This window comes from Oncorhynchus mykiss, chromosome 8 (genome assembly GCF_057628025.1).
Source record: "Oncorhynchus mykiss isolate SJ-2025 chromosome 8, ASM5762802v1, whole genome shotgun sequence".
NCBI classification, from domain to species: domain Eukaryota; kingdom Metazoa; phylum Chordata; class Actinopteri; order Salmoniformes; family Salmonidae; genus Oncorhynchus; species Oncorhynchus mykiss.
This window is the reverse complement of record NC_143029.1, coordinates 89,305,001-89,317,500: the sequence shown is the minus strand read 5'-3', so window position 1 is coordinate 89,317,500 and position 12,500 is coordinate 89,305,001. Positions and strand designations below refer to the sequence as shown.

The following is a 12,500-nucleotide window of genomic DNA, read 5'->3' as shown; positions in this document are numbered from 1 at the left end:
TTAAGATGGAATGGGTCTGCCTCCTTTAGGATGGAATGGGTCTGCCTCCTTTAGGATGGAATGGGTCTGCCTCCTTTAGGATGGAATGGGTCTGCCTCCTTTAGGATGGAATGGGTCTATTTCCTTTAGGATGGAATGGGTCTGCCTCCTTTAGGATGGAATGGGTCTGCCTCCTTTAGGATGGAATGGGTCTATTTCCTTTAGGATGGAATGGGTCTGTCTCCTTTAGGATGGAATGGGTCTGCCTCCTTTAGGATGGAATGGGTCTGTCTCCTTTAGGATGGAATGGGTCTGCCTCCTTTAGGATGGAATGGGTCTGCCTCCTTTAGGATGGAATGGGTCTGCCTCCTTTAGGATGGAATGGGTCTGCCTCCTTTAGGATGGAATGGGTCTGCCTCCTTTAGGATGGAATGGGTCTGTCTCCTTTAATGTTGAATGGGTCTGTCTCCTTTAGAGTGGAATAGGTCTGCCTCCTTTAAGATGGAATGGGTCTGCCTCCTTTAGGATGGAATGGGTCTGCCTCCTTTAGGATGGAATGGGTCTGCCTCCTTTAGGATGGAATGGGTCTGCCTCCTTTAGGATGGAATGGGTCTGCCTCCTTTAAGGCTGAATGGGTCTGTCTCCTTTAAGGTGGAATGGGTCTGCCTCCTTTAAGGCTGAATGGGTCTGTCTCCTTTAAGGTGGAATGGGTCTGTCTCCTTTAAGGTGGAATGGGTCTGATTCTATTAAGGTGGATTGGGTCTGATTCCTTTAAGGTGGAATGGGTCTGATTCCTTTAAGGTGGATTGGGTCTGAGTCCTTTAAGGTGGAATGGGTCTGTCTCCTTTTAGGTGGAATGGATCTGATTCCTTTAAGGTGGAATGGGTTTGTCTGCTCCACTGGGACAATAGCAGGACTTTATAGAGAACACATTCCAGTCCACTTCTGAATCATTTCATTGTTGTGTTTTTGTGTGTTTATTCATGGTCATGCAGAGGGTTCTGGGAATTTTGGGGCTATTATAGTTATTTTATAGCAGTTTCATTTTACAATCCACCACAAAGCACTGGAAGAACGTAATTTAAAAGTTTTGGAGGAGAGTGACTGAGGTCTACAGTACTTACGTTTTATGGTGAGTTCTCCGTAGTTGGACACTCCGACCCCGTTGTCAGAATGGACAATACATCGGTAGCGTCCAGAATCTCCCTTAGTGGTGTTTTCCACATCGAAGGTCCCGATGAAGCGTCTGTTGTTCCACGGCTTAGTGGACTTCATAGGGGCCTCGCGTCCACCAATACCCTGTTAGAACACAGTCAGGGGTTAGAGGTCAAAACAGGGGAAGGCGTTAGGCAAAAAAAAAAAAAAAAAAACAGCTTTAATGAATTAGCTTGACCTTGAGCGTGTCAGTATGTGTTGGGACAAAAGTGTGTTTGTTTTGTACTCACATGAGTGTGTGTCACCCCCCCCCCCGTAGGCAGACATTTGTTCATTACAAATGTTTATTCATTAGCATCATCAGGGGACTTGAGGTAATGTTTGTGTTGCTGCTCCTCTGCTGACGAGGAGCTGTTTGTTAAAGTAATGGAATATCTGGCGACGAGATGTCTACCACCCCTGCTGCCATACACACACACACACACACACACACACACACACACACACACACACTCACACCCACACACACACACACACACACACACACCCACACCCACACCCACTGTCCCTCTGCGTTCTGTTGACAGTACAGTGGAAGGTTAGGGTCAGGGATCAGGGTAATGTGTTGCAGTTACCTGTAACCAGAGGTTGAAGTTGTCCCTCTGTCGTCCGTTGACAGTACAGTGGATTGTTAGGTTTAGGGGTCAGGGGTCATGGGTCAGGATAAGGTGTTGTTGTTACCTGTAACCAGAGGTTGAAGTTGTCCCTCTGTCGTCCGTTGACAGTACAGTGGAAGGCGGCCGTCTGTCCAGCGTTCACCTCTACACCCTTTATGGTCAGGAAGTGAGGGGTGTTCACTATAAACACACAAACAAACACATATATATATACATATATGAATATACAGTAATATATATACTGTATACACAGTTGAAGTCTGAAGTTTACATACACCTTAGCCAAATACATTTAAACTCAGTTTCACAATTCCTGACATTTGATCTTGTAAAAATGCTCTGTTTTAGGTCAGTTAGGATCACCACTTTATTTTCAGAATGTGAAATGTCAGAATAATAGTAGAGAGAATTATTTATTTCAGCTTTTAATTTCTTTCATCACATTCCAGTATTTGGTAGCATTGTCTTTAAATTGTTTAACTTGGGTCAAACGTTTCGGGTAGCCTTCCACAAGCTTCCCACAATAAGTTGGGTGAATATTGGCCAATTCCTCCTGACAGAGCTGGTGTAACTGAGTCAGGTTTGTAGGCCTCCTTGCTCGCACACGCTTTTTCAGTTCTGCCCACACATTTTCTATAGGATTGAGGTTAGGGCCTTGTGATGGCCACTCCAATACCTTGACTTTGCTGTCCATTTGCCAATTTACCACTTGGAAGTAGTACTTGGAAGAACTTTGGAAGTATGCTTGTGGTCATTGTCCATTTGGAAGACACATTTGCGACCAAGCTTTAACTTCCTGACTGATGTCTTGAGATGTTGCTTCAATATATCCACATAATTTTATTTCCTCATGATGCCATCTATTTAGTGAAGTGCACCAGTCCCTAATGCAGCAAAGCACCCCCACAACATGATGCTGCCACCCCCGTGCTTTACGGTTGGGATGGTGTTCTTCGGCTTGCGAGCATCCCCCTTTTTCCTCCAAACATAATGATGATCATTATGGCCAAACAATTCTATGTTTGTTTCATCAGACCAGAGGACATTTCTACAAAAAGTACAATCTTTGTCCCCATGTGCAGTTGCAAACGGTAGTCTGTCTTTTTAATGCCGGTTTTGGAGCAGTGGCTTCTTCCTTGCTGAGCGGCCTTTCAGGTTATGTCGATATAGGACTCGTTTTACTGTGGATATAGAAACTTTTGTACCTGTTTCCTCCAGCATCTTCACAAGGTCCTTTGCTGTTGTTCTGGGATTGATTTGCACTTTTCACACCAAAGTACGTTCATCTCTAGGAGACAGAACGCGTCTCCTTCCTGAGCGGTATGACGGCTGCGTGGTCCCCTGGTGTTTAAAACTGCTCCCAAGAATGAACCAGACTTGTGGAGGTCTTGGCTGATTTCTTTTGATTTACCCATGATGTCAAGCAAAGAGGCACTAAGTTTGAAGGTAGGCCTTGAAATACATCCACAGGTACACCTCCAATTGACTCAAATTATGTCAATTAGCCAATCAGAAGCTCCTAAAGCCATGACATCATTTTCTGGAATTTTCAAAGCTGTTTTAAAGACACAGTCCACTTAGTGTATGTAAACTTCTGACCCACTGGAATTGTGATACAGTGAATTATAAGTGAAATAATCTGTCTGTAAACAATTGAAGGGAAAATGACTTGTCTCATGCACAAAGTAACCGACTTGCCAAAAACTATAGTTCGTTAACAAGAAATTTGGGGAATGCTTGAAAAACGAGTTTTAATGACTCCAACCTAAGTGTATTTAAGCGTCCTACTTCATATATGAATATACAGTAATATATATATATATATATATATATATATTAGCATACAGTAATAGATATATATGAATATACAGTAATAGATACATAACCCTAAACCTCTACGTCCTTTAAAGTCAGGACTAAAGGGGGTTCAATAAAAACAAACACAAACACAGAAACTCCCTTGATAAAGATGAAAATAAATAACTGTATGAAAATAAATCATTAAAGTACTTTGGATGCTTACAATTTTGGGCAAATTCTATAATTTTATACTACTACAATAAAAATATAAATATATTTTGTTAAACAGAATGATTAACATGTCAGTTTCCAATACCTTTCATCACCTTGAGAGGATAATGAGCCTTTTTCTAAAATGTTTTATGAGATTGGAGAACACCTTGGGACATTTCCTCCATTCAGAATCTTTCCAGATCCTTGATATCCTTTTGTCTGCACTTATGGACCTCTTCAATTCAAAACACAGTTTTTCAATGGGGTTCCATTCCAAGTCCCAATGCCGTTAAGCTAGTAGGTTCTATTGGCAAAAATATTGTTCTGACATACTGTAATTGGCATTTCATTTCTGAAACCCTCATTCAGACCCCTTGCCCTTTTCTCACATTTTGTTACAAGCCTTATTTTAAAATGGATTAAATAATTTTTTCCCCCTCATCAATCTACACACAATACCGCATACTGAAATATCACATTTCCATAAGTATTCAGACCCTTTACTCAGTACTTTGTTGAAGCACCTTTGGCAGCGATTACAGCCTTCTTGGGTACGACGTTACAAGCTTGGCACACCTGTATTTGGGGAGTTTCTCCCACTCTTCTCTGCAGATCCTCTCAAGCTCTGTCAGGTTGGATGGAGAGCGTCGCAGTACAGCTATTTTCAGGTCTCTCCAGAGATGTTCGATTAGGTTCAGGTACCAGCTCTGGCTGGGTCACTCAAGGACATTCAGAGACTTGTCCCAAAGCCACTTGTGCATTGTATTTGCTGTGTGCTTAGGGTCGTTGTCCTGTTGGAAGTTGAACCTTCGCCCCTGTCTGAGGTCCTGAGCGCTTTGGAGCAGGTTTTCATCAAGGATCTCACTGTACTTCGCTCCATTCATCTTTCCCTCGATACTGACTAGTCTTCCAGTCCCTGCCGCTGATAAACATCCCCACAGCATGATGCTGCCACCACCATGCTTCACCGTAGGGATGGTGTCAGGTTTTCTTCCAGACGTGACGCTTGGCATTCAGGCCAAATAGTTCAATATTGGTTTCATCAGACCAGAGAATCTTGTTTTTCATGGTCTGAGAGTCCTTTAGGTGCCTTTTGACAAACTCCAAGGAGGCTGTCATGTTCCTTTTGCTGAGGGTTGACTTCCGTCTGGCCACTCTACCATAAAGGCCTGATTGGTGGAGTGCTGCAGAAATGGTTGTCCTTCTGGAAGGTTCTCCCATCTCAACAGAAGCACTCTTGAGCTCTGTCAGTGTGACCATTGGGTTCTTGGTCACCTGCCCTTCTCCCCTGATTGCTCAGTTTGGCTGGGTAGCCAGCTCTAGGAAGAGTCTTGGTGGTTCCAAACTTCTTCCATTTCAAAATGATGGAGGCCACTGTGTTCTTGGGGACCTTCAATGCTGCAGAAATGTTTTGGTACCCTTCCCCAGATCTGTGCCTCGACACAATCCTGTCTCGGTGCTCTACGGACAATTATTTCGACCTCATGGCTTGGTTTTTGCTCTGACATGCACTGTGGTACCTTATGTGGTGCCTTTCCAAATCATGTCCAATCAATTGCATTTACCACAAATGGACTCCAATCAAGTTGTAGAAACATCTCAAAGATTATAAATGTTTTTGCTTTGTCATTATGGGATATTGTGTGTAGATTGATAATGGAAAGAATTGAAAATATTTGATCAATTTTAGAATAAGGCTGTACGGTACGAAAATGTGGTCTGAATACTTTCTGAATGCACTGTATATGTTAGGATCAATGTTAGAGGCTTGAAACAGTGTTGATTGATTAAGGTATACCCTTCATAGACTTAATGTGAGTACAGTACTCTTCGGTTTCTCAGTGGGAACACCCAGGCCGTCTAAATCATTGATTTTCATTATTTTGTTGACGACAACCTTTAAGTAATAGAGTCTTACGTTCTCTGGATACTATATATGTCATGCTGGGTTCATAGGAGCATGATCTTCATAAAGGCCTACATAGGACTAACAACCGACTAACAACAGACTAAACAACAGACTAACAACCGACTAACAACAGACTAACAACAGACTAACAACCGACTAAACAACAGACTAACAACAGACTAAACAACAGACTTAACAACAGACTAACAACAGACTAACAATAGACTAACAACAGACTAACAACAGACTAACAACCGACTAAACAACAGACTAACAACAGACTAAACAACAGACTAACAACAGACTAACAGCAGACTAACAACAGACTAACAACAGACCAACAACAGACTAAACAACAGACTTAACAACAGACTAACAACAGACTAACAATAGACTAACAACAGACTAACAACAGACTAAACAACAGACTTAACAACAGACTAACAACAGACTAACAATAGACTAACAACAGACTAACAACAGACTAACAACCGACTAACAACAGACTAACAACAGACTAACAACAGACTAACACTCTACATACAAACCAGTAGTAAAAGCATTCCGTTTCTCAGGCGGAGAGTCAGGAGACCAACTGAACATTAAGCATTAGCATTCACTTTCATGATCTGTTGACTACAGTATTTGATTAATTGGGGCAGAGTCTACAACAGACTAAACAACAGTATTTTATTAATTGGGGCAGAGTCCACAACAGACTAAACAACAGACTAAACAACAGACCAACAACAGACTAAGCAACAGACCAACAACAGACTAAACAACAGACTAAACAACCGACCAACAACCGACTAAACAACAGACTAACAGCATGCTAACAACAGACTAACAACAGACCAACAACCGACCAACAAACAACAGGCTAACAACCGACTAACAACCGACTAGCAACAAACAACAGACTAACAACAGACTAAACAACAGACTAAACAACAGACCAACAACAGTCTAACAACAGACTAACAACAGACTAAACAACAGACTAAAAACAGACTAAACAACAGACTAAACAACAGACCAACAACAGTCTAACAACAGACTAACAACAGGCCGACAACAGACTAACAACAGACTAACAACAGGCCGACAACAGACTAACCACAGACTAAACAACAGACTAACAACAAACTAACAACAGACTAAACAACAGACTAAGCAACCGACCAACTACAGACTGAACAACAGACTAACCAACCGACCAACAACAGACTAAACAACAGACTAAACAACAGTCTTTTTTTAATTGGGGCAGAGTCCACAACAGACTAAACAACAGACTAAACAACAGACCAACAACAGACTAAACAACAGACCAACAACAGACTAAACAACCGGCCAACTACAGACTGAACAACAGACTAACCACAGGCTAACTACAGACTAACAACAGACTAAACAACCGACCAACTACAGACTGAACAACAGACTAAACAATAGACTAAACAACAGACCAACAGCAGACTAACAGCAGACCAACAACAGACTAAACAACGGACCAACTACAGACCGAACAGCAGACAAACTACAGACTAACAACAGACTAAACAACAGACTAACAACAGACTAAACAACAGGCCAACTACAGACCGAACAACAGACTAACTACAGACTAACTACAGACTACCAACAGACTAAACGACAGCCTAAACAACAGACTAAACAACAGACTAAACAACAGCCCAACTACAGACCGAACAACAGACCAACAACAGACAAACAACAGACCAACAACAGACTAACAACAGACCAACAACCGACTAAACAACAGACTAACAACAGACTAAACAACAGCCCAACTACAGACCGAACAACAGACCAACAACAGACAAACAACAGGTCAACAACAGACTAACAACAGACCAACAACAGACTAAACAACTGACTAACAACAGACTAAACAACAGACTAAACAACAGACTAACAGTAGACTAAACAACCGACTAAACAATAGACTAACAACAGACTAAACAACAGCCCAACTACAGACCGAACAACAGACCAACAACAGACAAACAACAGACCAACAACAGACTAACAACAGACCAACAACAGACTAAACAACTGACTAACAACAGACTAAACAACAGACTAAACAACAGACTAACAGTAGACTAAACAACAGACCAAACAACAGACTAACAACAGACTAAACAACATACCAACAGTAGACTAAACAACTGACTAACAACAGACTAAACAACAGACTAAACAACAGACTAACAGTAGACTAAACAACAGACCAAACAACAGACTAACAACAGACTAAACAACAGACTAAACAACAGACTAACTACAGCCTTTTTTCTGAATTAGGTTCAGAGTCGACAACATTACTTTCTGCTACTGAACCTGGCTTTATAATAAGAGAGACAAATTATCCAATCCAAGTAAATCACGAGACCATTTTCATGTGAAGTATTATTATCACTGTAGCCCCATTCTGTAATGAGGAAAAAACCAGGCCATTTCAACATCTGACCTTGATTAGTTAGATAGAATTGCACCCAACTCTCCAAAGACCCTCACGAAGCTAATTGTATCATTTCCCTTTTCATCTTTCATCAAATGTTTTTGTACTAGTATACGTACATCATTGTCACGCCATGACCTTAGTATTCTTTGTTTTCTTTATTATTTTGGTTAGGTCAGGGTGTGACAAGGGTGGTATGTTTTTTTCCTGTCTAGGGTTTTTGTATGTCTATGGTTGCCTAGATTGGTTCTCAATCAGAGGCAGCTGTTTATCGTTGTCTCTGATTGGGAACCATATTTAGGCAGCCATATTCCTTGAGTATTTTGTGGGTTATTGTCTATGTGTTAGTTGCCTGTGTCTGTACTTATCATATATAGCTTCACTTTAGTTGTTTCGTAAGTTTGTTTAAGTGTTCTTCGTTAATAAATTGAAGATGTATTCATCTCACGCTGCGCCTTGGTCTCATCCATACAACGAACGTGACAATATGATATATTTTATTAGAAGACATAAGCTGTGTTCGAATACCCATACTAACATACTGTATACTACATAGTTAATGAGTATATACTATATACTATTAGTTCGTTTTACTATACTGTAAACTAACGGTATACTTTCAGTCGAGCCTAGTAGCGCTTCGGCCTGTCTTCCGGAAGTTGATGCTGTTGCTATGCAACCTATTGTTAGCTTGTTAGCATAACAAATGACTAGCTAGACATTTTATGACTTCGGGTGTGTTTTTAAATCCCATCTGGAGTGCCAGAGTGCGCTCTGGACGTTAGTAAATTTAGAGCGTTGTCAGATTTGTCCAGTTTGTAAATTCAGATTGTTTCGCTCTTGGAGCGTGTAGAGGGCACACTGGACGATCTGACCCGAGGAGTAAGGTTGATTCGAGCGTTCTGACCTTACAACGGCAGTCAAGCACCCGAGGCTAGTTTGATGTATTATTAACGTTAGGTAGCTAGCTAACATACTGGTACATATTGCTGTAATGACATGCTATGTGGTTCGTAAACGTTTGCGTAGCTAACAAATTGTCAGCCCAACATAATGTGAGGTAAGGTAACTTATTTGAAAAGCCATTACTTTATTACATTGCTCAACATTTTATTTATTTTTATTTTACATTTGTCTTAACTAGGCCATCATTGAAAATAAGAATTTGTTCTTAACTGACTTGCCTAGTAAAATAAAGGGAAAAAAAATAAAAAAAATAAATCCCAAATGGCACACTATTTCTCTATATAGTGCACTATTTTTGGTCTCTGGTTAAAAGTAGTGCACTACATAGAAAATAAGGTCCCATAGGCCCCGTGTCAAAAGTAGTGCACTACATAGGGAATAGGGTCCCATAGGCCACTCGTCAAAAGTAGTGCACTACATAGTGAATAGGGTAGCCATTTGGAACGCGACCGTATGAGTATTACTCAGAGAAACCCGACCACCCAGCCACTAAGCGGCGTATTGATCCGTTCACATTTCTACATTTAAATGCACGCTTTCATTGATCAACTTCTGCTACATTTATATGCAGTGCAGAAACTAGTCCTATGGAAATCCATCTCATTGACATTTATAGGAATTTAGCTACTTGATCCTGTGGTCACGAGATAATTTGATTGTGATGTGTGTGTGTGTGTGTGTGTGTGTGTGTGTGTGTGTGTGTGTGTGTGTGTGTGTGTGTGTGTGCGTGTGTGCATGTGCATGTTTGTTTGGTCACCAAATAGTTTGCATATAACAATCTGATCTGTGCTCTGTGTGATATATCATTGATTATTTAAGCTTGTAAGCTAGCTGCGAATTAATTGAAGGAGAACCATGGTGGTATTGATTGTAGCTGATGTCATGTAGATTGCTCTGACCGTACCACAGTGAGGCGTATAACCTCACAGCACACCCCTGGGATGAACTTAAAGAACATGAGACTCCCAGGCTGGTACCAAACAGAACATAGCTCTCCCTCAACACCTAGAAACACACGTTCACTACCTGAGATACATGATTGATAACACACGTACAGTGAAATGATTCAGAGCCCTTGACTTTTCCCACATTGTGTTAAGTTTCAGCCTTAGTTCTAAAACAGATTAAATAAATGTTCCCCACCTCATCAGTATAACATGTTTTATACATTTGCAAAAAAAAATCCTTAAAACCTGTTTTGGCTTTGTCATTATGGGGAATTGTGTGTATGTTGATGAGGGAAACAAATATAATAAGGCTGTAATGTAAAAAAATTAAACATTCTGAATGCACTGTATGTCCAGTAATGGCAGAGGCCTGTCTGTGGTACATGCAGTAACACTAACTCTGCATACAATAACCCACCAAGTCAAGCAAGTCTGAACAACAAACATGCAATTTTGGTTTATATTCGATTGAGTTGTCAACATACTACTGTTAAAGTTTGGGGTCACTTAGAAATGTCCTTGTTTTCCATATAAATCATACAATGAAATGAGTTGCAAAATGAATAGGAAATATAGTCAAGACGTTGACAAGGTTATAAATAATGTTTTTTTTTATTTAAATAATAATTGTGTCCTTCAAACATTGCTTTCGCCAAAGAATCCTTCATTTGTGGCCACTACAGCCTTGCAGACCTTTGGCATTCTAGTTGTCAATTTGTTGAGGTAATATGAAGAGATTTCACCCCATGCTTTCTGAAGCACCTCCCACAAGCTGGATTGGCTTGATGGGCACTTCTTACGTACCATATGGTCAAGCTGATCCCACAACAGCTCAATAGGGTTGACTGTGCTGGCCACTCCATTACAGACAGAATACCAGCTCTTACCGAAATAGTGGCTGTTTAACAGTCTGATGGCCTTGAGATAGAAGCTGTTTTTCAGTCTCTCGGTCCTAGCTTTAATGCACCTGTACTGACCTCGCCTTCTGGATGATAGTGGGGTGAACAGGCAGTGGCTCGGGTGGTTGTTGTCCTTGATGATCTTTATGGCCTTCCTGTGACATCGGGTGGTGTAGGTGTCCTGGAGGGCAGGTAGTTTGCCCCCGGTGATGCGTTGTGCAGACCTCACTACCCTCTGGAGAGCCTTACGGTTGTGGGCGGAGCAGTTGCCGTACCAGGCGGTGATACAGCCCGACAAGATGCTCTCGATTGTGCATCTGTAGAAGTTTGTGAGTGCTTTCGGTGACAAGCCAAATTTCTTCAGCCTCCTGACGTTTAAGAGGCGCTGCTGCGCCTTCTTCACGATGCTGTCTTTGTGGGTGGACCAATTCAGTTTGTCTGTGATGTGTACGCCGAGGATTTTTAAACTTACTACCCTCTCCACTACTGTTCCATCGATGTGGATAGGGGGGTGTTCCCTCTGCTGTTTCCTGAAGTCCACAATCATCTCCTTAGTTTTGTTGACGTTGAGTGTGAGGTTATTTTCCTGACACCCCACTCCGAGGGCCCTCACCTCCTCCCTGTAGGCCGTCTCGTCGTTGTTGGTAATCAAGCCTACCACTGTTGTGTCGTCCGCAAACTTGATGATTGAGTTGGAGACGTGCCTGGCCACGCAGTCGTGGGTGAACAGGGAGTACAGGAGAGGGCTCAGAACGCACCCTTGTGGGGCCCCAGTGTTGAGGATCAGCGGGGTGGAGATGTTGTTACCTACCCTCACCACCTGGGGGCGGCCCGTCAGGAAGTCCAGTACCCAGTTGCACAGGGCGGGGTCGAGACCCAGGGTCTCGAGCTTGATGACGAGTTTGGAGGGTACTATGGTGTTAAATGCTGAGCTGTAGACGATGAACAGCATTCTCACATAGGTATTCCTCTTGTCCAGATGGGTTAGGGCAGTGTGCAGTGTGGTTGAGATTGCATCGTCTGTGGACCTATTTGGGCGGTAAGCAAATTGGAGTGGGTCTAGGGTGTCAGGTAGGGTGGAACTAAGCAAGTCAGTTAAGAACAGATTCTTATTTACAATGACGGCCTAGAAACAGTGGGTTATCTGCCTTGTTCAGTGGCAGAACAACAGATCAGGGATTCAATCCAGCAACCTTTTGGTTACTGGCCCAATGCTCTAACCACTAGGCTACCTGCTGAGGTTTTGGCTGGCCAACACTCTTATGGAAAGAGAGAATAGATAGGACAGAGGTTTTGGCTGGCCAATACACTTATGGAAAGAGAGAATAGATAGGACAGAGGTTTTGGTTGGCCAACACTCTCATGGAAAGAGAGAATAGATAGGACAGAGGTTTTGGCTGGCCAACACTATTATGGAAAGAGAGAATAGATAGGACAGAGGTTTTGGCTGGCCAACACACTTAT

At 42.0% G+C, this 12,500-nt stretch overlaps 1 pseudogene across 1 annotated transcript in view; it reads right to left on the bottom strand.

Annotated features, from left to right (window-relative positions):
* Positions 1–12,500, bottom strand: part of LOC110530822 (receptor-type tyrosine-protein phosphatase mu-like) — a 583,690-nt pseudogene that overhangs the window by 385,130 nt on the left and 186,060 nt on the right. The window contains exons 5-6 of the transcript XR_016482710.1: positions 1,876–1,991; positions 1,104–1,278 (exon numbers count right to left, since the gene is read on the bottom strand). The product of XR_016482710.1 is annotated as a receptor-type tyrosine-protein phosphatase mu-like (transcript). The remainder of the gene's footprint in view (positions 1–1,103; positions 1,279–1,875; positions 1,992–12,500) is intronic.